General features: G+C 44.0%; 1 protein-coding gene across 1 annotated transcript in view; it reads right to left on the bottom strand.

Annotated features, from left to right (window-relative positions):
• The window catches only part of LOC139536113 (phosphatidylinositol 4-phosphate 3-kinase C2 domain-containing subunit beta-like), a 75,322-nt gene extending 51,130 nt beyond the window's left edge, over nt 1-24,192 (bottom strand). The window contains exon 1 of the mRNA XM_071336294.1: nt 23,899-24,192. The gene's annotated coding sequence lies outside the window, so the exon portion shown is untranslated. The remainder of the gene's footprint in view (nt 1-23,898) is intronic.
• Nucleotides 24,193-25,968: the final 1,776 nt, after the last annotated feature.

The following is a 25,968-nucleotide window of genomic DNA, read 5'->3' as shown; positions in this document are numbered from 1 at the left end:
ATCACCCCAGCATTGATTCAAGGCAAAAAGAGCGATAACGTTATCACCACCAAAATATATACATTTTTTCACTAACCTTCTCAGAATTCTTCAGATGACAGTCCTGTAACATCATATTACACAATGCATATAGAGTTTGTTCGAAAATGTGCATATTTAGCATCACAAATCGTGGTTATGCTATGTAATCAGTCAAAACATGGCATGCATTCTGGCCGGCGCCATCTTGGAAGGGCACCTAAGTTTACGATTATTTATCGATTAGATTGACTAAAAAAATACAGGTTGGACAGCTAATGAAAGATGCATTAGTTATTAATGCAACCGCTGAGTTAGATTTTTAAAATTAACGTTACTAGACATACAGTGTGCGTTACAGCCAGACTAGTGCCGCAACAATGGCCGACAAATGCGTTTACATTTTTCCACATAAATACGGAATAAAATCATAAATAGCTCTTACTTTTGGATGAGCTTCCATCAGTATCTTGGGCAAGGTGTCCTTTGTCCAAAAGAATCGTTGCTTTGTTGTAAAACGTCCTCTTCAACTTCGGAACTAGCAGCTAACAATAGCTACGTGGCACACACATGTCCAAATCCTCAAAGCGCAATACTACGAAAATTCCGAAAATAGCAATATACTCGCATAAACTGATATAAATCGGTTTAAAATAACTTCGTTATGATGTTTCTAACACCTATATCGAATTAAATCACAGGCGGATATATCTTAGCCCGATAACGAGAGCTTTTGAGCATGCCATTCTGATGTTCTCTTGCGCCTTGACGAGCGTCCAAAAGAACGTACATGTCACTCCATGGCGTTTTATAAACTCTGAGAAATACGTAGAGACTCCATTCCACTTCTCATTGGTTACTGACATCCAGGGGAAGGCGGGTGCAGTTCATTTCGATCCATAGAGCACACACAGAGCTTTAAACTGATCTGAGAACAGAGACAATTTTTCTGACCTTCGCATGTCCTGTCATGATTTTCGCTGTAGAAAGAGTTCTGGTTCACCCACAGACATAATTGAAACGGTTTTAGAAACTAGAGATTGTTTTCTATCCAATAGTAATAATAATATGCATATTGTACGAGCAAGAATTGAGTATGAGGCAGTTTAATTTGGAGACGATATTTTCCAAAGTGGAAACAGCACCCCCTGTATTGAGAAAAGGTTATTAAGAACAAATTCTTATTTACAATGACGGCCTAGGAACAGGGGCATAACGACAGATTTCTACCTTGTCAGCTCGGTGATTCGATCTAGCAACCTTTCGGTTTCTGGCCCAACGCTCTAACCACTAGGCTACCTGTTTGTGAATAGAGCCCCAGGACCGGCTTGCTTAGCGAAATCTTCTCCAAGGTCATCTCTCTGTAGGTGATGGCTTTGTTATGGAAGGTTTGGGAATCACTTCCTTTTAGGTGGTTGTAGAATGTAAAAGGCTTTTTTCTGGATTTTGATAATTACGGGTACCGCCCAAATTCTGCTCTGTATGCATTATTTGGTGTTTTACATTGTATACTGCAGATATTTTTGCAGAATTCTGCATGCATTGGTGTTTGTCCCATTTTGTGAATTCTTGGTTGGAGAGCGGACCCCAGACCTCACAACCATAAAAGGACAATGGGCTCTATAACTGATTCAAGTATTTTTTACCAGATCCTAATTTGCATGTCGAATTCTAATGGCGTAGACAGCCTTTCTTGAATTGCCTCTTAGATTGTTCACAGCTTTGCGGAAGTTTTCTGTAGTGATGTTTAGTTATGATGCCTGAGGTACGAATAAGTTTGTGTGCTCTAGGGCAATGGTGTCTAGATGGAATTTGTATTTGTGGTCCTGGCAACTGGACCTTTTTCGTAACACCATTATTTTTGTCTTACTGGGAGTTACTATCAGTGCCCAGGTCTGACAGAATCTGTGCAGAAGATCAAGGTGCTGCTGTAGGCCCTCCTTGGTTCGGGCCAGAAGCACCAGATCATCAGTAAATAATAGACATTTTACAAATTCTAGTAGGGTGAGGCCGGGTGCTGCAGACTGTTCTAGTGCCCTTGCAAATTTGTTGAAGAAGGTGGGGCTCAAGCTGCATCCCTGTCTCACCCCACCGCCCTGTGGAAAGAAATTAGTTTTTTGCCCATTTTACCAGCACACTTATTGTTTGTGTACATAGATTTTGTAATGTATGTTTTTCCCCCAACACTGCTTTCCATCAACTTGTATAGCAGATACTCATGCCAAATTAAGTCAAAGGCGTTTTTGAAATCAACAAAGCATGAGAAGACTTTGCGTTTGTTTGTTTGTCAGTTAGGGTGTGCAGGGTGAATACGTGGTCGGTCGTACAATAATTTGGTAAAAAGACAATTTTACATTTACTCAGTACATTGTTTTCACTGAGGAAATGTACAAGTCTACAAGTCTGCTTCTTGTCAATAGGGGGGCGCTGTTTTCACTTTGGAAAAAATCATGCCCAAATTAAACGGCCTCGTACTCTGTTCTAGATCATACAATATGCATATTATTATTACTATTGGATAGAAAACACTCGGAAGTTTCTAAAACTGTTTGAATTATATCTGTGAGTAAAACAGAACTCATTTGGCAGCAAACTTCCATACAGGAAGTGAAAAATCTGAAAACGAGGCTCTGTTTCAGGGCCTGCCTATTGAACTGGCTTTTATTTATCGATATGTATGCACTTCATACGCCTTCCACTAGATGTCAACAGGCAGTGGAAGGTTGAATGGGGTGTCTAGCTTGATCTGAGGCCGAATAAGAGCTTTTGGAGTGTCAGGTCCGGTATTTTCTTTGTCTTCGACGGCGCGCGGGGGACCTCGACATTGTCTTCTGAAAAGCGTTCGGTATACACGGCGAATATCTCCGGCTCTGATTTTATTTGATACATATGAGAAAAACATCATAAAGTAGGTTTTTTTCAAACGAGTTTTATCAGTTTATTCAATGTTTAATGGGACTTTTGGAATTTTCCGTTCTTTGCGCCAAGAGATGGGAATGTTCGCGCCACAATGCTAGCCAAGGTTGCTAATTCGACAGAAGAAAGTAGTAGTTTAGTAGTTATAGAGCCAAAAAGACTGGAGAAGTGGTTTATCCATACATCTCCGTTTGGATAGATAAGTCTTCGTGTTGTTGTTTGATTAGTATGTTACAATTTTCCCAGAAGTGGTTAGATTCTATGGATTCTTCAATTACATTGAGTTGATTTCTGACGTGCAGGTCCTTATTTTTTCGTATGGTATTTCTGTATTGTTTTACTGGTTCACAGTAAAATTCATAGTAAAGGCGTAGGCTCAGGTTCTGGCACTATGTTTTTGGTTGGATAGGTTTCTCAATTTCTTACTTAGGTTTTTGCACTCTTTATCAAACCCTGTCATTGCTAATTTTCTTAGGTTGTTTGCGTGAAATTGTTGATTTGATAGAGAAGCTGAGAGGTCAAATATACTGTTTCGGTTTTCTACTGCCAAGTTTACACTTTCACTATTACAGTGAAACGTTTTGTGCAGGAAGATGTCTAGAAGGGATTACATTTGTTGTTCCTTAACCTCTCTGGGATAGCGGGACGCTTGCGTCCCAACAGCCTGTTAAAATGTAGAGCGCCAGATTCAAAAAAATTATATAAAATCAAACTTTATTAAATTACACATATAAGATACCAAATTAAAGCTACACTCGTTGTGAATCCAGCCAACATGTCAGATTTCAAAAAGGCTTTTCGGCGAAAGCATAAGATGCTATTATCTGATGATAGCAAAATGTCAACAAGAGAGTGTAGCCTATTTCAACTATGCCGGCGCTACTCAAAACGCAGATATAAAATATAAAACATGCATTACCTTTGACGAGATTCTTTTGTTGGCACTCCAATATGTCCCATAAACATCACAAATGGTCCTTTTGTTCGATTAATTCCGTCCATATATATCCAAATTGTCCATTTATTTGGCGCCGTTGTACCAGAAAAAAACAGCGTCCAATTTGCCCAAAGTCACGACAAAATATCAAAAAAATTACCTCTAAACTTTGCCAAAACATTTCAAAGTACTTTTGTAATACAACTTAAGGTATTTGTAAACATTAATAATCGATCAAATTGAAGACGGGTCAATCTGTTTTCAATACAGGAGATCAACAAACTCACGGTACTTTTCAAGTCTTGCGCAACAATCAAATCAAAACACAAGACGTCACTCTACTTTTTGGTGTTTTCCTTTGTCATTGTTCAAATGAATAACTTCAACCTATTTCCATACACTAGCGACATCCAGTGGAAGCAGTAGGAACTGCGCGTAGTGATTAGAATTCTGGCCTGCCCATAATAACTCATTGAACAGACAATGACTTAAAAAAAAATAAGGTTAGTCCTCAGGGTTTTGACTGCTATATAAGTTCTGTTATACCTACAGATATGATTCGAACAGTTTTAGAAACTTCAGAGTGTTTTCTATCCAAATCTACTAATAATATGCATATCTTATATTCTGGGGATGAGTAGAACGAAGTTGAAATTGGGCACGCTATTTTTCCCTAAGTGAAAAATCTGCACCCTATACTAGAGAAGTTAACTCCTTACGGATCATTGGGACGCTAGCATCTCACCTCGACAACATCCGGTGAAATTGAAGAGCGCGAAATTCAAATTACAGAAATTGTAATATTAAACATTCATGAAAATACAAGTGTCATACATCATTTAAAAGCTTAACGTCTTGTTAATCCAGCCGCGTTGTCAGATTTCAAAAATACTTTACGGTGAAAGCACACCATGCGATTATCTGATGACAGCGCCCCGCACACAAAAGTATTACATACATTTTCCAACCAAGCAGAGGCGTCACGAAAGTCAGAAATAGCGATAAAATAAATAACTTACCTTTGAAGATCTTCATCTGGTTGCAATCACAAGGGTCCCAGCTACATAGCAAACGATCCTTTTGTTCGATAAAGTCCTTTATATCTCAAAAAAGTAAGTTTCATTGGCGCGCTAGACTCAGTAATCCACCGGTTTCCCTCGTTCAAAACGCATACAAATGAATCGCGTAAGTTACCAATAAACTTCTTCCAAACATATCAAACAACGTTTCTAATCAAACCTCTGTGTTCTGTTAGACAAGTAACCCTTTATCCACATTATAGCAGGGGGTGGAAAGCCATAACACATACATTTTTCCAGCAGTAGACTATGATCAATAATGTCAACAGCCGCACTGAAGTCTAACAAGACATCCCCCACAATCATTTTATCATCAATTTCTCTCAGCCAATCATCAGTCATTTGTGTAAGTGCTGTGCTTGTTGAGTGTCCTTCCCTATAAACATGCTGAAATTCTGTGGCATGTAAGTCGCCACAGACTGGCACATGTCCCTGGGCCTCGAAATGGTTGATCTCCCCCTCTAGGATGGAGAAGCTGTCATTGTTAAAGTATGGGGATTCTATTGGGGGGGATATAGGTAGCCCACAAGGACATTTTTCTCTGTTGAGATAATTCCCTAATTAATTTCTAGCCAGTTGTAAAGTGTTGCTGTTTTGACTAATTTAATATAGTGGGTTAGATCTGCTCTATACCAAATTAGCATCCCGAGTCTCTTCCCTGTTTCACACCTGGTAGTTTGGTGAATGGGACTACCAGCTCTTTGTAACCTAGAAGGCAACCAGTAGGTTTGTCTCCTCTATACCATGTTTCTTATAGGATGACAATGTCTGTATTTGATATTTATTTAATGAAGTCTGGGTTCCTGCTCTTTAGGCCAAAGGCAGATGACCTCAGACCTTGTATATTACAGGTTGTCTCTCTCTGTCATGTGACTGCTCTCTTCCCTACATCCCACTCTATTCTCTCTCTGTGTGAGAGGCCAGAGATGTGTATGGGAAAGCCTTCATGGTCCTGAATCAGACAAGCTAACACTCAAATGTAAGGAACTTGTCTGTCGGGCCTGCATTAAAGACCAAAATTGGTTTAAGAAAATTGTGATGAATAAAAATATATAACAGTTTCATTTAAGGACCAAAAAAATGGACAGCTGTGCCATATAGATTGCAAAATAGGATGAGATGTGGTGTACCGATTCATGGCACATGGTTTACGAATTAATACGAAAAACAAAGCTGAATTCAAATTTTTCAATCTAAATTACACAAAATTCTTTCAACCAATATAATGTTATATGTAGGGATGCACGATATATCGGAATCAGTCGATATTAGCTAAGAATGCCAACATCGCTGACGTGCATACCTATATAACGTAGGTACATGATGTAATGACATCACATAAAATTTTGCGCTACACATGCAACACAGCATTCCTACCAAGCGCTATGATGAAACTGGCTCTCATGATGACCGCCACAGAAAAGGAAGACCCAGAGTTACCTCTGCTGCAGAGGATAAATTCATTAGAATTACCAGCCTCAGAAATTGCAGCCCAAATAAATGCTTCATAGAGCTGAAGTAAGACACATCAACACCAACTGTTCAGAGGAGACTATGGGAATGAGGCCTTCATGGTCGAATTGCTGCAAAGAAACCACTACTAAAGGACACCAATTGAGATGGTTTGGGATGAGTTGGACTGCAGAGTGATGGAAAAGCAGCCAACAAGTCCTCAGCATGTGAGAACTCCTTCAAGACTGTTGGAAAAGCATTCCAGCTGAAGCGGGTTGAGAGAATGCCAAGAGTGTGCAAAGATTTCATCAAGGCAAAGGGTGGCTACTTTGAAGAATAGAAAATAATATATTTTTATTTGTTTAACACTTTTTTTGGTTACTACATGATTCCATGTGTTATTTCATAGTTTTGATGTCTTCACTATTATTGTACGATGTAGAAAATAGTAGAAATAAATTAAAACCTTTGACTGGTACTGTATGTATGTATGTATGTATGTATGTATGTATGTATGTATGTATGTATGTATGTATGTATGCATGTATGTATGTATGTATGCAGTTGAAAGTTTACATACACTTAGGTTGGAGTCATTAAAACTTATTTTTCAACCACTCCACAAATTTCTTGTTAACAAACTATAGTTTTGGCAAGTCGGTTAGGACATCGACTTTGTGCATGACACAAGTCATTTTTCCAACAATTGTTTACAGACAGATTATTTCACTTATAACTCACTGTATCACAATTCCAGTGGGTCAGACATTTACATACACTAAGTTGACTGTGCCTTTAAACAGCTTGGAAAATTCCAGAAAATGATGTCATGGCTTTAGAAGCTTCTGATAGGCTAATTGACATCATTTGAGTCAATTGGAGGTGTACCTGTGGATCTATTTCAAGGCCTACCTTCAAACTCAGTGCCTCTTTGCTTGACATCATGGGAAAATCAAAAGAAACCAGCCAAGACCTCAGAAAAAATTGTGTAGACCTTCACAAGTTTGGTTCATCCTTGGGAGCTATTCTCTCTAATATTATTCTGACATTTCTATTTACAAAAATATATATGGGGGATTGGAAATTATATTGAATGAAACTACAATTTAACTGCAATATTATAGCTGATTAAAATGTTTTATAAAATACAGTCCGGTCTCTGAGACAATACATCTGGTTCCCTCTGCCTCTGTTATGACCTCTCCTGACCCGGTTACCATGGAGACCAGGCCTGCCACTCCCACCGAGACCCAGAGTGTGACCTCCCGCTCAGAATACCTTCCTTCAGGAAGTTCTCACAGGGTGTGTGTTTGCATATGTGTGTGTGCACGTGTGCGTGGTGGAATGCTCCAAAAATAGGGGGAAAGCAGACAGCTTTCTATGGTGCTCCTGACTCTGACCTCCTTTATCCTGGGTGACAGCTTGACACAACTGATGGGGAAACGTGTCTGTCAGGCCTACTGTAGCTCTGTGGCGCTTCTATAGCATGCTGCTTTTATTTCCTAAGGAATGGAAAAGAGATTATTACATAAACCCTTTCCCAGCCAAACAGTCAAACCAAGGCCCAGGGAGAGAATATGCTGACTCAACTCAGAGTAGAACCCTTACGGGACATTTGACAAGCAGATAATTAACAATACAGTGTGTTTCCTCCCATCTGTTTCAACAAAGTGTGTGTGTGAGTGAAAGATAGTGAAAAGGGCAAGTTAAGAGGAAAGTGAGAGGTATGGGGGAAAAAACATTCTGATCACATCAATCAGCACCTTTGTCCCGCAGCTTCCATTTCAACAACCTGTTCCATTCTAAGCTTCTGGGTTGTGGTGAGATGTCAGGAAAACATTAGAGAGACAGAACATCACAACTTTAACAAACAAGACTGCCGAGGCGTGAGACTGTGTGTGTGTCTCCTCTAATAAATTAGCCAGCCAAGACCCAGACATGTTTATAAACACAGGCTCAGCGCCAGACACCAACAGATTATTATTATTTAACCTTTATGTAACTAGGCAAGTCAGTTAAGAACAAATTCTTATTTACAATGATGGCCTACCAGATGAAGAGTCACACACACACACACACACACACACACACACACACACACACACACACACACTAGAAAAGACAGATGTATTGCTCTCTCTGTAACCAGGCAACACTATCCATACATTGACTGTTCTTCAATCTCCTTTAGTGTCAGCCATTTGGTTGCTAAGGTGACGCAGCTCCTGTGCAGGAGGGATGGCACGGCCCGGCCAGTTGCCCGGGGGGAGCAACCCAGAGTGGGGCCGAGGAGAGGGGAGGGAAGAGGTGGAAATGGAGGAGGGGCCACATTGTTGGAGAGGGATGAAGTGGGGGTGGTTAGGGGATGTGGGGACCAAGGCCAGATCCAACCCCCTGGAATCTGTCCCCCAGAGGCATATAATCCCATTCAATTAGAGGTGGGGTTCACAGATTGAAAGAACAAAGGATGGGGAGGGGGGCTGTGTGTGTGTGTGTCACGTGAGGAGGGTCAGACTCAGATTTGTTCACACAGCTCGGCAGTCCAGAGACAAAGGGTCATCACCACACCCACCCCCCTCCCCCACCAACCCAACCCACACACACACTAAACTGCTGAAGTATGCCACAACAGTTGCAGCACCCCTTTCTGCTACAGCCAGCTGATGCCAGAGTAATGACACAACAGAGATGTCACACATTCACACGTCCCTCTCTCATCCCCCGTCATCCCTCACATCCTTCCTCCACCTCTCCCACAGAATGAACGTCATGACATCCCACTCACTCTTTTCTGTAAGCATAGACACAAACGTTAACACAGATGGAAATACACACACAGACACGAGACTACAGACATCTTAGTCTTATAAACTGCTTGAGTTTTATATGAACTCAGTAAAATCTTTGAAATTGTTGCATGTCGTGTTTACATTTTTGTTCAGTTTAAAATTCATTTTTTGGAAAACTTTCAATTCTCCCTGTCTTTTATTTTGGTGATTGTAAATTCTCAAAGATAATATTATTAAAAAACTATATAGGTCCATTATCTTTTTTACCTTCTTTTTATCGGCCAATGATGTCAATGGCCAAAAGATCTCTGCCATCTAACCAGTTCCATTCTGGGATCAACTGTCCTATTGTTTTGCTCAGCCTCAGTGCAGAAGAAGGGGTGCTTATCATTTATATTATAGTTTATAGCTGTACTCTGATGATTATACAGTTGCTGTACTGGAGATCATGACATGACATGAAATGGCATAACAGGACATGATCCTTGGCAGAGGTCATGTGAGGTAGGGTAACTGTCTCAAAAAAAATCTGTTCAGAGAATTTTGAAATGATCCACACCTCCCAATTGATAAATAATCCCTTTCCTATTCTCTGTTGGTTCTCTGCAGTGCATACCTATATTAGCAGTAATGGTCCTATATCCACAGTCGATAAAACAACAACCTGACCACAACCAGACTAACTGGTCTGACAGCTGATCCTAAATCCTACTGGATGTGTCAACAACATTACAGCAATGTTTGCTAATGTTAGGTCCTAAGCTCTTTGGTTAATTGTTTAGTTAACTGGAAGGGTAGCCCTCAGTGATCTAATGTCAGTGACAGTGATGTCTGTCAATCACATGGTATACCACATAAGCTTTAAAATAGAGGAAGAATGAAGTAACCTGCGCTACACATTGTAACAAACTAGGAAGTACTTGCATTATGGTGTACTTGACACTTAGGTAGTGATGCACCGATATGACATTTTTGGCCGATATCCGATATTTTCCTTGTCCCCCCGCAAAAAAACGATACCGATAGCCGATATTACATTTTTGTTGCTGCCTTTTAAGTATTCTAGTACAGTTAAATAGTTAACACACACACATGGACGCAGCGGTCTAAGGCACTGCATCTCAGTGCAAGAGGCATCACTAGAGTCCCTGGTTCGAATCTAGGCTGTATCACATCCGGCCATGATTGGGAGTCCCATAGGGCGGCGCACAATTGGCCCAGCGTTGTCCGGGTTTGGCCGTCATTGTAAATAAGAATTTGTCCTTAATTGACTTGCCTAGCTTAAATAAAGGTCACACACACACACAAAAGTTACTTTGTTGGTATTTACATATGTCCCCACTACCAGTAAAACATAATCAAAACCTATTTCTTTCACTTACTCTCTGTGCTGTTTCGTTGTTCATTTGTTCAGTCATTTCATTCTCAACCAGGATTTCTATGGAACGCCGTTTGGGTCTTTGCATGTCAAAAAATATACTATTTTAAACTATTTGACGTGTCAAATAAAACTATTTGATGTGTCAAATAAGTTTGTTGAGCAATCAGGACCTGAATGTGACTGCACGTCACTTAATAATTTAACGCGTTCAATAATTTTGTTATGTAGTTATTACACATTGATCACACTATCACTCGTATTTCATATGTCACAACGATTCATCAATACGTATGCTATGATGCTGGTAAAGTTGTCTCGCGCACCTACAGTGCTGTCATAAAAAAAGCTAGCTAGCTCATGGATGCAAACAATGTTCTTCTCAAAAACATAGCAAAACGACAATCTGTTTCAGTAGCTATAGTTAACTAGCTATCTATATAGCTAGGTGTCATCCTCTAAAATAACCCTAATTTATAAAACAGTTCATATTTGATTAATGGTGGACGGACTCATCTATGTGTAGCTAGCCACAATAGTGGACTTTGCGGTTAGCCTTCAAAATAAAAGTATGGCATACTTCTACCATTTGTAATAACTTGCATTATTGTCAACGACATACTTTTATTTTGAAGGCACACCGCAAATTCCACTATTTGCCTAATCCTTATTGTGGCTAGCTTCACAACACATAACCCGCTCCAGTCGAGCCTCACTAGCCAGATGAAGCTAGCTGGCTGGTTATAACTTTAGCTTTGGGCAACAGGGTTAAGTAGCTGGCTAGCTATTTAATTTCACAAACTGAAGTTCAATTTCAATAGGAGAACAACAAGTGGCAACCCAGCTAATACTTACAAGGATTCCTAAATAAATTCCTAAAAATAATGAAAATTACTGCAGTTTCTCTTGGTCATCGTTTTCAGGCTGGTTGTATTGGTGCTAGCTAGGTACCAAGCTAAAGCCAGAAGTTGCGGTCGAACAAATTATGCTTTATTACCAACGTGGTATTGTAAACACATCATTTGTGGCCGGTGTTTGCGGACTTTTTTGTACAGCTTCGACAGTGCTACTGTCTCTTTTTTGACACGCAAAGACCCAAAGGGCGTTCCATAGTATGTATGCCGTGAAGCTAATAGCATTGACGCTATTACTGTGTAACTCCGGTAGGGAAACATCGGAAACATAGCGCACTTGGTAGTGTTAACTGGTGCTAGACCAGTCGGCGAAAGCCAACATCACCCACGACAGAGAAAGGTTGATTGTCAAGGGCAATGAATTCTATTATCTTGGCTTTAATGGATTTCGCCTTTGAGTTGTCTCGCTGAAATGTTGTTACTCTTTCAAATGACCGCTCGACTTGTTGACTGCTTGATCCACACAACAGACATTGTGGGCTAGGTTAGGAATGCTGTGTTGCACGTATAGCGCAAAATTTTACGTGCCGTCATTACGTAATGTACCGTCGTTATATAGGTATGCACGTCAGCTTTGACATCGGTTCTGTACATCGGCCGTTAAACTAGACATCGGCCGATACCGATATTTCCGATATGTTCACCGATATATCGTGCATCCCTACACTTAGGCTCTCATTTTGTTTGATGTTTTGAAAACCAAAGCTAAGTAGTAGCATAGTTACCCTTGACTAGGACTATTGTGGTGACCGTGTTACTGCCACACGAGTTATCACCGCAGTAAAATTCTACGTGACCGTTGAGTCACGGTAATCTCCTGTTATGCACTGTGGACATGCATTAGTAGTGGTAGCCAGGTCAGGTCACTAACGGCCTGGTACTTAGGGCCCTATTGTCCCTCTAACATCAATGCATGGTAGAGAAATTAACATTCAATTCTCTGACAACAGCTCTGATGGCAGTCAGCATGCTAATTGCACGCTCCCTCAAAGCTTGAGACATCTGTGGCGTTGTGTTGTATGACAGAACTGCACATTTAGAGTGGCATTTTATTGTCGCCAGTTCAAGGTGCACCTGTGTAATGATCATGCTGTTTAATCAGCTTCTTGATATGCCACACCTCTCAGGTGGATAGATTATCTTGGCAAATAATAAATACTCACTAACAGGTACGTAAACAAATTTGTGCACACAATTTGAGAGAAATAAGCTTTTTGTGCATATGGAACATTTCTGGGATCTTTTATATCAACTCACGAAACCAACACTTTACATGTTGCATTTATATTTTTTATTAGTATACTAGGGCCAGGGCGATACCAGTGTCGCAATACTCTATTTTACATACAGCAGGTTTATAAAGGACCAAAGAGTTTGGTCTGGTTCATGTTTTAAAATATTGCAATACTGGTATTGTAACAGACCTAGAATTTAGCAGTAATGATTTTGTTATTATGTTTGAGCAAAAGAACACAGCATTAGCCAAGTCAGAATATGTAGAATTGCAGGAAATTAGCTTTAAAACTGCTATATTTTCTCTCGGCTGCATTTTAAAATGTGTATAATTGCAAGAAATTTGCTTTAAACTAGAGGTCAACCGATTAATCGATTATGGCCGATTACATTGCATTCCACGACGAAACTGCGTGGCAGGCTGACCACCTGTTACGCGAGTGCAGCAAGGAGCCAAGGTAAGTTGCTAGCTAGCATTAAACTTATCTTATAAAAAAAAACAATCAATCTTCACATAATCACTAGTTAACTACACATGGTTGATGATATTACTAGGTTAACTAGCTTGTCCTGCGTTGCATATAATCAATGCGATGCCTGTTAATTTATCATCAAATCACAGCCTACTTCGCCAAACGGGTGATGATTTAACAAAAGCACAATCTTTGAACGAATGTACCTAGCCATAAACATCAGTACCTTTATTAAAATCAATACACAGAAGTATTTTTTTTTGAACCTGCATATTTAGTTAAAAGAAATTCATGTTAGCAGTCAATATTAACTTGGGAAATTGTGTCACTTCTCTTGCGTTCATTGCACGCAGAGTCAGGGTATATGCAACAGTTTGGGCCGCCTGGCTCGTTGCAAACTAATTTGCCAGATTTTTACATAATTATGACATAACATCGCTGTTACATTGTAACAATATTTAGACTTAGGGTTGCCACCCGTTCGATAAAATACGGAATGGTTCTGTATTTCACTGAAAGAATAAATGTTTTGTTTTCAAAATTATAGTTTCCGGATTTTACCATATTAATGACCAAAGGCTTGTATTTCTGTGTGTATTATATTATAATTAAGTCTATGATTTGATATTTGATAGAGCAGTCTGACTGAGCGGTGGTAGGCAGCAGCAGGCTCGTAAGCATTCGTTCAAACGTTACTGCATTTGCCAGCAGGTCTTAGCAATGCTTGAAGCACAGTGCTGTTTATGACTTCAAGCCTATCAACTCCTGAGATTAGGCTGGCAATACTAAAGTGCCTATTAGAACATCAGTAGTCAAAGGTATATGAAATACAAATGGTATAGAGAGAAATAGTCAACGCATCATAATTCCTATAATAACTATAACCTAAAACTTCTTAACTGGGAATATTGAAGAACTGGGAATATTGAACCACCAGCTTTCATATGTTCTGAGCAAGGAGCTTAAACGTTAGCTTTTTTTACATGGCACATATTGCATTTTTACTTTTTTCTCCAACACTGTTTTTGCATTATTTAAACCAAATTGAGCATGTTTAATTATTTATTTGAGACTAAATACATTTTATTTATGTATTAAGTTAAAATAAGTGTTCATTCAGCATTGTTGAAATTGTCATTATTACACACACAATATACATATACATATATATATACAAATTGGCTGATTAATCGGTACAGGCTTTTTTTGTCCTCCAATAATCGGTATCGGTTTTTAAAAATCATAAATCGGTCGACCTCTACTTTAAACTGCTAAAATATTTCTACACCACCACGATGGGGGCCTCAAAAACTCTCTACAGTAGAGCTCAACAGCGGAGGTGTCATAATACCCGTAAAACCTAGCGGTCAAACAGGGAAATGATTCCAATCGTCTTACCACCATAAAGTTCTTCCATAGGAGATTTTGATGAAAATATACAGACCACAAATTCCAATTGGCTAAGCTTAAACTCTCATCATTGTTAGCTCAGGCATCTTATTTGGAACCAAGGACTGATCACCCCAATCCACAAAAATGGAGACAAATTTGACCCCAATAACAACCGTGGAATATGCGTCAACAGCAACCTTGGGAAAATCCTCTGCGTTATCACAAACAGCAGACTCGTCCATTTCCTCAGTGACAACAATGTACAGAGCAAATGTCAAATGGTCTTTTTACCAAATTACCATACGACAGACCACATATTCACCATGCACAACCTAATTGACAAACAAACAAACAAACAAACAAACAAAACAAAGGTAAAGTCTCATGCTTTATGGATTTCAAAAAAGCTTTTGACTCAATTTGGAATGAGGTCTGCTATACAAATTGATGGAAAGTGGTGTTGGGAGAAAAACATATGACAATATAAAATCCATGTACACAAACAACAAGGGCACAGTTAAAATTAGCAAAAATCACATTTATTTCCACAGGGCCGTGAAGAGCCCCACCCTCTTCAACATATATATCAACGAATTGGAAAGGGCACTAGAACAGTCTGCAGCACCTGGCCTCACTCTACTAGAATCTGAAGTCAAATGTCTACTGTTTGCTGATGATCTGGTGCTTCTATCCCCAACCAAGGAGGTCCTACAGCAGAACCTAGATCTTATCCACAGATTTTGTTAGACCTGGGCCCTGACAGAAAATCTCAGTAAGACAAAAATAATGTTCCAAAAAAAGTCAGTGTCCAGGACCACAAATACAAATTATTTCCTGACACCATTGCCCTAGATCACACAAAACAATTATATATATACTGTATCTTGGCCTAAACATCAGCGCCAACGGTAACTTCCACAAAGCTGTGCACGATCTGAGAGACAAGGCAAGAAAGGCCTTCTATGCCATCAAAAGGGACAAAACATTTGACGTACCAATTAGGATCTGGCTAAAAATACTTGAATCAGTTATAGAACCCATTGCCCTTTATGGTTGTGAGGTCTGGGGTCCGCTCACCAAACAAGAATTTACAAAATGGCAAACACCAAATTGAGACTCTGCATGCAGAATTCTGCAAAAAATATCCTCTGTGTACAACGTAAAACACTAAATAATGCATGCAGAGCAGAATTAAGCCAATACCCGCTAATTATCAAAATCCAGAAAAGAGCCATTAAATTCTACAACGACCTAAAAGGAAGAAATAGCCAACCTTCTATAACAAAGCCATCACCTACAGAGACATTAACCAGGAGAAGAGTCCCCTAAGCAAGCTGGTCCTGACCCCACAGAGCCCCAGGACAGCAACACAATTAGACCCAACCAAATCAGGAGAAAACAAAAATATATTACTTGACACATTGGAAAGAATTATCCAAAAAACAGAGCAAACTAGAATGCTATTTGGCCCTCAACAGAGAGTACACAGTGACAGAATACCTGACCACTGTGACTGAAAGGAAAGCTTCGACTATGTCGAGACTCAGTGAGCATAGCCTTGCTATTGAGAAAGGCCACTGTAGGCAGACCTGGCTCTCTTGAGAAGACAGGCTATGTGCCCACCGCCCACAAAATGTGGTGCAAACTGAGCTGCACTTCCTAACCTGCTGCCAAATGTTTGACCATATTAGAGATATTTCCCTCAGATTACACAGACCCGCAAAGAATTGAAAACAAATCCAATTTTGATAAACTCCCAAGATTTGAGACCTGTCGCCACAAGAAAAGGTCAACCAGTGAATAACAAACACCATTGCAAATTCAACCTATATTTATGTTCATTTATTTTCCCTTGAGTACTATTTGCACATCATTACAACACTGTATACAGACATAATGACATTTGAAATGTCTTTATTATTTTGGAACTTTTGTGAGTGTAATGTTTTAAATGTTTTATTGTTTATTTCACTTTTGTATATTATCTATTTCACTTGCTTTGGCAATGTTAACATATGTTGCCCATGCCAACAAAGCACCTTAATTTGAGAGACAGAGAGAGTGAGTGTGTTCTGGGATCTGGTTCCCATATTCCAAAAGACAAATGGATTACAGTATGGATAGAAGGAAAACACCAGCCTCCATAAAGTTTATTGCAAAAGTAACTGCAGCGCATGAGCATATAGCTCTGAGACAAGTATAGGCAGCCAGACTGTCAATAACATGTGTTCATGAGTATACTAAAGACAGGAGAATATTATAAAGGTGTGTGAGGATGTGTGAGATAACAAAAGGAAGGTTGTCAATCTCTTTCCCTCTTTGTCTCTCTAATTTACAACTTGATGACAACTTGGCAGATTGTCTGAATTGTTTATACTTGGTTAATTGCTTGCTATAAGACCACCATGTGCACACAGTTGTCACATGTGCCATGCCCTTTTCTCAAGAATGTCAAATGTCACTTGCCTGGAAACCCGACATTGAATTGCATTGAGCTCTACATCGGGCAGAAATTCGCGTTTGAATCAGAAAAGTTTACTCACGAGCTCTACAAGCCAGAATGTTGAATAAAATTATATTTTAATGTACTGTAACGACCCGGTATTGTGTTCTGTGTTTGTGGGTGTGTTATGGTTCTCATGGCTACTAGCAGGGGTTAAATATGTCAGGACAGATGGAAAGGTTGGGGGGGTATGATGGGTAATACCGCAGGATTTGGAAATGCATAAATAGGGATTACTGTCTCATTGTTCTCTCTCTTCTGTTCGTGCCTTGATCTGTTCCTATGAGAGTGACTCTTGACCCGACAGGGTAACATTGTGTACGTTCGGCATTTAGCGGCGTGGGTTGTGGCCGGAACAATAGCCCAGTTTATGAATAAACCTGTGTTCTGACCTGCACACCTAGAGTCCGTCTCTTTTCCCTTTATGACCCAGCCGGGTCATTACATTGGTGTCAGAAGTGCTTTCGAACTACGGGATCGTGACTAGGCGAGTTAGCTGTTCAGTATAGGCCGGGTTGGCTTTAGCGTGACTCGCATCTACGGTCATGTCGCTTGGGGCGAGGCGGAAAATTAAGGAAGAGTCGGACAAAGTGTCCGTTGTGGGCTCGGGGGTACCCGGTCGGGAGGGTCAGGCGGCGACTGCCGTAGGGAAGCTGGAGAGCCACATGGCGGGAGTTAAATTGTCAGTCAGCAAGATGGCAGAACTGGCGGGTTTTCCTTCACACCGCTCGAGAGCTGACGTCACGGCGACGGGGATATCGACGTCACCGGGTGCGGAAATGGCTGGGCCTGCTAAGGTAAACAGAGATGGCGGCGACCTATTGCCATTAGCCACGGTAGCGGCTAAACTACCAAAGTTCAATGGACAAGGTAAATGGGAAGTTTTTTTCACTCAATTCGAGTTGTTGGCTAGAGCCGGGAGGTGGTCTGACGAGACGAAAGCGTTACAGCTTGCCCTGAGCCTGGCAGAGGAGGCGTCGGAATGCCTGCTAACGCTAGCCCCGGACGAAAGGGACGACTATGGTGCGCTAGTGGAGGCATTGGGGGGCCGTTTCGGCAGCGACGCGCAGCCCAACATGCTGCGGATTGAACTGTGTAACAAAATGAGACTTCAGGGGGAATCATTAAAGGCGTTGGCAAGTGGTATTCTGAGCCTGACCAGGCGGGCTTATGCAACTATGCCGATTGGGGTGCAAGACGAGCTGGCACGGGACAGTTTTATTAGAGCGCTCTCTTCCACCGAACTGGGTAAGCATGTTCAGATGGCGGACCCACCATCTCTGCGGGCTGCAGTGGAGATAGCCAGGAAGAGGGAGCTGATCTGGGGTGAGGGAGTGAGAGTGGAAGTCGCCAGTCAACCAGAGGTGAGAGCAGCGGTGGCTGGGGTGCCAGGGGTCACAAAACCGGAGTGGGTTGACGAGTTGGGCGGGCTAGTCAAGACTGCTTCGCTTGTCATGGAGAGGGGCTCCAGGCAACGTCGCAGTGTCAGCTCAGCTCCTATTGTCTGCTGGGGTTGTGGCCAGCCTGGCCACATTCAGCGAGAGTGTGACAGATTCCCCCGTCACCAGGGAAACGACAGCGGGTTCGCGCGCAGGGGGCTGCGTGGGCCCACACCCCCGCCCCCGAACCCACTGTAAATCAAAGAAGGTACCCAGCAGCGCAGACAAGAGGGTGGGGACCTGCTCCCCCAGGGTGTAGCTGCCGCCGGGTTTCCTAGTCCTGTAGTTGTGGTGGGACGTACCACCGTTGGGGACTTCTGCAATGTCATCGTCAAGGTAGAGGGGGTGGAATGTTTGGCCCTGGTCGACACGGGCTCTACAGTAACCCTGGTGAGACCAGACATACTACCTGTTGGGGTGCGGGTGGAGCCGACCCTTGTCCAGCTACGGACTGTCACGGGGGAGCTAGCCCCCATGTTAGGGAAGTGTCAGCTATCTGTGACCGTGGGGGGGAGAACTGTGGGGTGTCCGGTGTGGGTAGCAGCGGTGCAGGACCCCTGTATACTGGGAATGGACTTTTTGAAAAACTGTGGGGCTCAGTTGGACTTAGCGTCGGGCACTTTGAGGCTGTCGGGGGGGCCCACAGTGGGAATGTCGCCTTCGGGAGGGCCAGCAGGGGGCAGGGCTGTCCCTCCGTCTTCCTCCAAGCTTGCAGAGACTCCACCGGTCATCCCGGCTGCTCCCTTGGTCGTTGTGCCATCCCAGCAGCTGTCTCCGGCGGCGACGGCCTTCACTCCCCATCATGGTGCAAGTACAGGCAGCCCAGTAGCCCAAAATACACTGGCTCCTTCACCCCATCAGCCCGACGGGGGGAAGGAGGAAGCTATCGACGCCGTCGAGGCTGTGTGGCTGAAGAACTGTCAGGGTCTGGATGAGGGACAACAGAGACAGTTAAAGCAGCTGCTGTTGGACTTTAAAGATAGCTTCGCTTGGGGGGAAGATGAGGTAGGACAAACGCACCTAGTCCAGCACGAAATAGACACTGGGGACGCCCGACCCATTAAAATTCGGCCCCGTCGTATTCCCCTTGCCAGGAGGGAAGCAGCAGACACAGCTATTGTAGACATGTTGCGGGCTGATTTCATTGAGCCATCAGATAGCCCATGGTCCGCGCCGGTCGTCATGGTGCCTAAGAAAGGGGGTAAACTTAGGTTTTGTGTTGACTACAGGGGCCTAAATTCTGTCACCACCAAAGACTCTTATCCCCTACCGAGGATTGATGAGTCGCTAGACCACGTGAGAGGGTCCTCGTGGTTCTCCTCCCTTGATCTGCGCAGTGGCTACTGGCAGGTGCCCCTCTCGCCAGGGGCACGTGAAAAAACGGCCTTCTCCACGGATAGGGGCCATTGGCAGTTCAAGGTGCTGTGCTTCGGGCTCTGTAATGCTCCTGCCACCTTTGAGAGGCTCATGGACAGAGTGCTGGCGGGGGTTCCGAGAGACGAGTGTGTTGTGTACCTAGACGACATATTGGTGCACGGCACATCGTTTGAGGGGGCACTGGGGGCAATTAGGCGAGTGTTGGAGAGGATCTCGGGGGCGGGGCTAAAATTACACCCGGGAAAGTGCCATTTCATGCAAAGGGAGGTGGCGTTCCTGGGGCATCAGCTGGGTGGTGAGGGCATCAGCACGATGCCAGACAAAGTAGAGGCTGTGAGGGGGTGGCCAGTTCCAGGGGGGAAAAAAGAGGTTAAGAGCTTCCTGGGGCTGGCATCCTACTATCGTAGGTTTGTGAAGGGGTTTGCGGGGGTAGCGGCTCCTTTGAACCACCTTCTCAAGGAGGACACTGTTTTTCAGTGGACCGAAGAGCACCAGCGGGCGTTTGAGGCCCTCAAACGTGCCCTGATGGAGGCCCCTGTCCTGGCCTCACCAGACCCGAACCGTCCGTTCATCCTGGACACCGACGCAAGCAATGAGGGCTTGGGGGCTGTGCTGGCTCAGCGTGGCCCTGATGGGGAACACGTAGTAGCTTATTACAGCAGAACTTTTGATAAGGCTGAAAAACGCTACTGCGTGACAAGGAGAGAGCTTTTGGCTGTCGTGGCAGCAGTACGCCATTTCAAGTACTACCTGGGGGGCCTGCCGTTTGTGGTCCGGACGGATCACTCCGCCCTGCAGTGGCTTCTCTCCTTCAAGGAGCCAGAGGGTCAGATTGCCCGCTGGCTGGAGGAGCTGCAACCCTACGACTTCCAGGTGGAGCACAGAGCCGGCCTTCGCCACAGCAATGCAGACGCCTTGTCCCGCCGCCCGTGTGCTGAGGATGGCTGTGGGTACTGCGCCAAACGGGTGGAGCGAGAGAGAGAACTGTGCAGGGAGGAGGGAGTCACCGCCACGGTGAGTCAGCTGAGTGTGACAGAGTGCCGGGAGCTTGAGGCTGTGGACGTTGGGGAGTGGAGGCGTCGCCAGGAGGAGGACGCAGAGCTGCGTCCTGTGCTGCGGTGGGTGGAAGAGAGAAGACGACCGCCGTGGGGGGAAGTAGCCCCTCTATCACCAGTCACCAAAGGACTGTGGGCTAAATTCACAGTCCTTAGAGTGGCTGAGGGAGTGCTCCAGAGGGGGTGGAAAAAGCCAGCGACTGGAGAAATTACGTGGCAGGTAGTGGTGCCCAAAAGGCTGCAGGGGAGCGTGTTACAGCAGCTTCATGGGGGAGTAGGCGCAGGGCATTTTGGGGTCTCCAAAACGTTAAAGCGCATGCGTAAAGGCTTCTATTGGGCAAGGCACAGGAGGGATGTTGAGGACTTTTGTAGGCAGTGCGACGAGTGTGCTGCTAAAAAAGGACCTCCAGGTCAGTCACACGCCCTCCTACAACAATTCCCAGTAGGGGAGCCCATGGAGAGACTGGGGGTAGACATAGTAGGGCCGTTTCCAACCACAGACAGCGGTAACAGGTGGATTCTAACCGCCATGGACTACTTCACCAAGTGGCCGGAGGCTTACGCTCTCCCAGACCAGGAGGCGGGGACAATAGCTGATGCGTTGGTGGGGGGAATAATCAGTCGGTTTGGGGTGCCACAGTCTATTCACAGCGACCAGGGAAGAAACTTCGAGTCACGGGTGTTCTCAGAGTTGTGTAGACGGTTAGGCGCGGAGAAGACGCGCACTACTCCGCTTCACCCGCAGAGTGATGGGCTGGTGGAAAGATTTAACAGAACATTAGCACAGCAGCTGGCCATCGTTACCTCAAAACACCAGAGAGATTGGGACACCCACTTACCGTTTATTCTTATGGCGTGTAGGTCGGCTGTTCAAGAATCGACTGCGTGCTCCCCAGCACTACTAATGTTAGGTCGTGAGTTGCGCACCCCAGCCGAACTGACGTTTGGCCACCCTCCTGATAATGACGACGGGGTTTTGCCTGGCCCGAACTATGTGTGTCGTCTGCAGAACCGGTTAGAAGCGGCTCACACCTTCGCAAGAGAGCAACTCGAAAACGCAGGGGTGCGCCAAAAGCGCCACTACGACTCGCGCGCTAGGGGGAGGCACTTTGGAGCGGGAGAATGTGTGTGGCTTCACAACCCCACGCGCAAGAAGGGGCGGTGCCCAAAGCTGGACAGTGCATGGGTGGGGCCGTGTCTGGTGATAGAGAGAGTGGGGGAGGTGACGTACCGGGTGGAGGTTCCCCCACGGAGCAGGAAGGTGGTGGTCCACCGGGATCGATTGGCACCCTACAGAGGGAGGAAAACGGTAGGGAATGGGAGTGAGGGCTCTGATGTGAGCCCACGGGAACAGTCTAACGAGGAGACTCTAGCACAACCTGAGCCTGGGGAGGGGGCTGCTTCTTCGGAGGGCGCTGGAAATGACATTGGGGCAGAGGAGCGTTCTGGGGGGCCACCGCTGAGAGTCACGGGGAGGCCCAAGAGACTGATGCGACCTCCGGGTCGTTTTAAGGATTTTGTTGTGTAACCCTAGGGGCTAGGGTTTAGAAATGGGGGGGCTATGTAACGACCCGGTATTGTGTTCTGTGTTTGTGGGTGTGTTATGGTTCTCATGGCTACTAGCAGGGGTTAAATATGTCAGGACAGATGGAAAGGTTGGGGGGGTATGATGGGTAATACCGCGGGATTTGGAAATGCATAAATAGGGATTACTGTCTCATTGTTCTCTCTCTTCTGTTCGTGCCTTGATCTGTTCCTATGAGAGTGACTCTTGACCCGACAGGGTAACATTGTGTACGTTCGGCATTTAGCGGCGTGGGTTGTGGCCGGAACAATAGCCCAGTTTATGAATAAACCTGTGTTCTGACCTGCACACCTAGAGTCCGTCTCTTTTCCCTTTATGACCCAGCCGGGTCATTACAGTACTTTACCAGTTGTCCATGAGGTTGGTCCTGTTGGCGGTAGGAATGTGAGACAATATATCCAGTCTAATTACATAAACTTTTCAAAGGGCTGGTAGTGCGTTCAGATTTGTATCACCTGAAGCATGCACAGAACCATGTAAATATATGCAAGAGCTCAGCAAGTTCTTGTGATCATGCTTCAGGTAATATAAATCTGAAGCACTACCAGAGCTTTGAAAAATGTATGTAATTATTACATTCCTGTGGATATAACGTTATTGTCTCACATTTCTACCGCCAAAAGGCCACTGACAACCGGTAAAGTACCTTAACATATAATTTTATTCAACATTGGCTAGTACAGGTCATGATTCAAACGCTGCTTTCTACCCGACATAGAATTGCATTTAATTCAACGTCGGGTTTCTAGGCAAGAATGTCACCTACTTAAAACTCAAAACCCTACTACTATACATTTCCACCATTAGCCCAGCAACCTAGCTGTTTGATGTCACGGTTTGTTGGCTATTTCATGACATGGCCAACTGAATACAACCTACCAATCTGACAGGTTTTGACTTCAAAACAATGCCACAGCAAATACTTTACTGGTGCAACCACGACATGGTTGGTTATATTGTAACGCCTATCTAAACCGTCACGCTGTCAGAAATGTAACCATGGCATGACCGAGGTTTGATTAGGATACATTGTAACACAACATATATAAAGCGATAGCCTATTCTGAATAGTGATTTGTTGGCCACATTCTAGGCCTATTTCTTATGATCAGATAATTAGAAAAGTATAAAATAGACGTGGGCTATCCGCCTATGCCTCCGTCTGCCACCGAACAGCGTCATTCTGTTCAGGCGACCAGCAATAGCGCAATCGGTATTTTACTGCAAGTAGACACGAGCGAGCTACCAACTTCACTGCTCACTAACTTCATTTGAAATGCAACAAAACACAATATTCCATCTGATATGTAACATATGTTTGGACATTGATTATTAATTCCTGGTGAAAACCCCCTTACCTGCTTTAGCTTTATGGACGCCAACGAGCTGGTGCCAAAATATCCGAATTATTCTGCTTTCAGGCTGCTCAAATATTGATTCGAAATATTGTTGATTCTAAACAGTATCCAACAATTTTCGGTGTCTGATATTGTTGATATATCAGGCATTAACGTGATTAAAGGCGAAAATCCGTACCCGCGTCCCTAAATGTTGAATAATCCAGCCAGCCCCTCTCGTCACTATAAACCGGTTATTTTGCCTTTTTTTGTTTTGCTGATCGGCTGCTCATCGCCTTCTCATCCGCGTGTGTGGGGCCGGAGCGGCAAGTGAGAAAAACTTGGAGAAACGTGACCTCTGGCGGACAGTTTATGTAACAACACCCTATTTGCTTGTTTCTATTTTGCCTGTCTGAGAAGGGTGCAATTGCGGGAGGCAATTCGGGGCGTTTATTTCCCTCCAATAATGGCCACACTGTATCAATACATGCTCCACTGTCTCTGTTTCCTGGCAGTAATCACACCTTCCTGTTGGATGCTTTCCTATCACATGTAAGGTCTTATTCAACTGGCTGTGACCCACCCTTAATCTTGTAAATATAGCCTCCTCTCTTCTGTCCCTTCCTGCCGTTCTCCCCTCCCCAACTTTCCTTGGTACTTGAAATAAATGCCTGCCCTTAGTATCTCTATTCCACTGCTCCTGCCATTTCTCCACCATCACTGTTCATATCATGCTTTTTGCCTCTGCCTTGCTCATTGAAACTACCACAGTAAACAAACTACCGCATTTGTTTACTCCCGCCATGGGTTTGTAGCACCTTATAAAGCAGGTCTTGTTTGCTACGTGATATAAAGGCCTGGTGACTCCTTAACACTGCACATGAATCAGAGCAAATAACTACTCTTTCTGGCTTCCTCCATACACAGCAAGGCCAACAGTATGGCCATCACCTCCGCCGTATATAGAGCCAGATGATCTGTAATACGTTTCCTGACTGCCACCCCACATTCCTGCACTACAAATGCTGACCCAGTACGTCCTGTCCTTGGATCTTTTGAACCATCTGTGTAAATGGCCACAACATCCTGATACACAGTATCCAGATGTCTATTAAACAAATCAGATGGATCAACACTCTCCCTATCTTCCTGTAGTCTCTCCAATCAGATGGATCAACACCCTCCCTATCTTTCTGTAGTCTCTCCAATACTTCTAGATCAACTACTGGAGGTGGGAGTAGCCATGGTGGATTCACAGGGATAGCTACCCTTGGACTAAACTCCCTTCCATACAGTCCCATCTCCTTCGCCTGAATATTACCAACCCACCCAAAGCTTGTGTTCTGTCTTCGCTCATGTTCCCAGCATGCCTGTAAAATCCATTTTGCAGGATGAGATACCCCATGTCCCTGTAGGTTGACCCAATAATTAATCGCCAGCTGCTGTCTCCTAATCTGCCGTGGCATTTCCCCTATCTCCCGTGTGGGCATTCCTTATGCTAAAAAGCGGGGGGGCTGCCTGTAGGGCATTGTTTTCCCGCAGTTCTGTTAATGATGGGAAGCCAGCTAGTACGTTACACTGCAGGCGGGAGGGAAACCTTGCGCTAACTAGCGAACTAGCAAGCTAGCACACGGTGTCGCCCCAGCCTCCCGCCTGCTGTGCTAGCGGGAGGTAGACAGTGTCCTCACCCTGGCTGTTAACAACGGTGAGGGCAGGTGTTCGGCAGGCGGGAGTGAAGGATACTAGCTAACAAGGAGGATTACAGGAGGTAGGTACGATAAAAACTCAGATAATACTTTTATTTCCCTTTTGACCCACAATCAAAAGTGTCACAAGCATGGAGATGTCGTGCTCGAGGGGTGGGCATTCATGCAGGAACCAATGGGGTGCTTGGGGGGGGGCGTTCAAGCAGGAACCAATGGGGTGCTTGGGGGGGGGGGGGCGTTCAAGCAGGAACCAATGGGATGCTCGAGGGAGGCCGTTTGTGCAGATGTAGGAATGTCCACATACAGGAACGCCCCGAATTGCGGGCTGCAAATCAAATCAAATTTATTTATAAAGCCCGTCTTACATCAGCTGATATCTAAAGTG

The sequence above is a fragment of the Salvelinus alpinus genome, chromosome 12, assembly GCF_045679555.1.
Source record: "Salvelinus alpinus chromosome 12, SLU_Salpinus.1, whole genome shotgun sequence".
Taxonomy (NCBI): Eukaryota; Metazoa; Chordata; class Actinopteri; order Salmoniformes; family Salmonidae; genus Salvelinus; species Salvelinus alpinus.
This window is presented reverse-complemented; position numbering and strand designations above follow the sequence as displayed.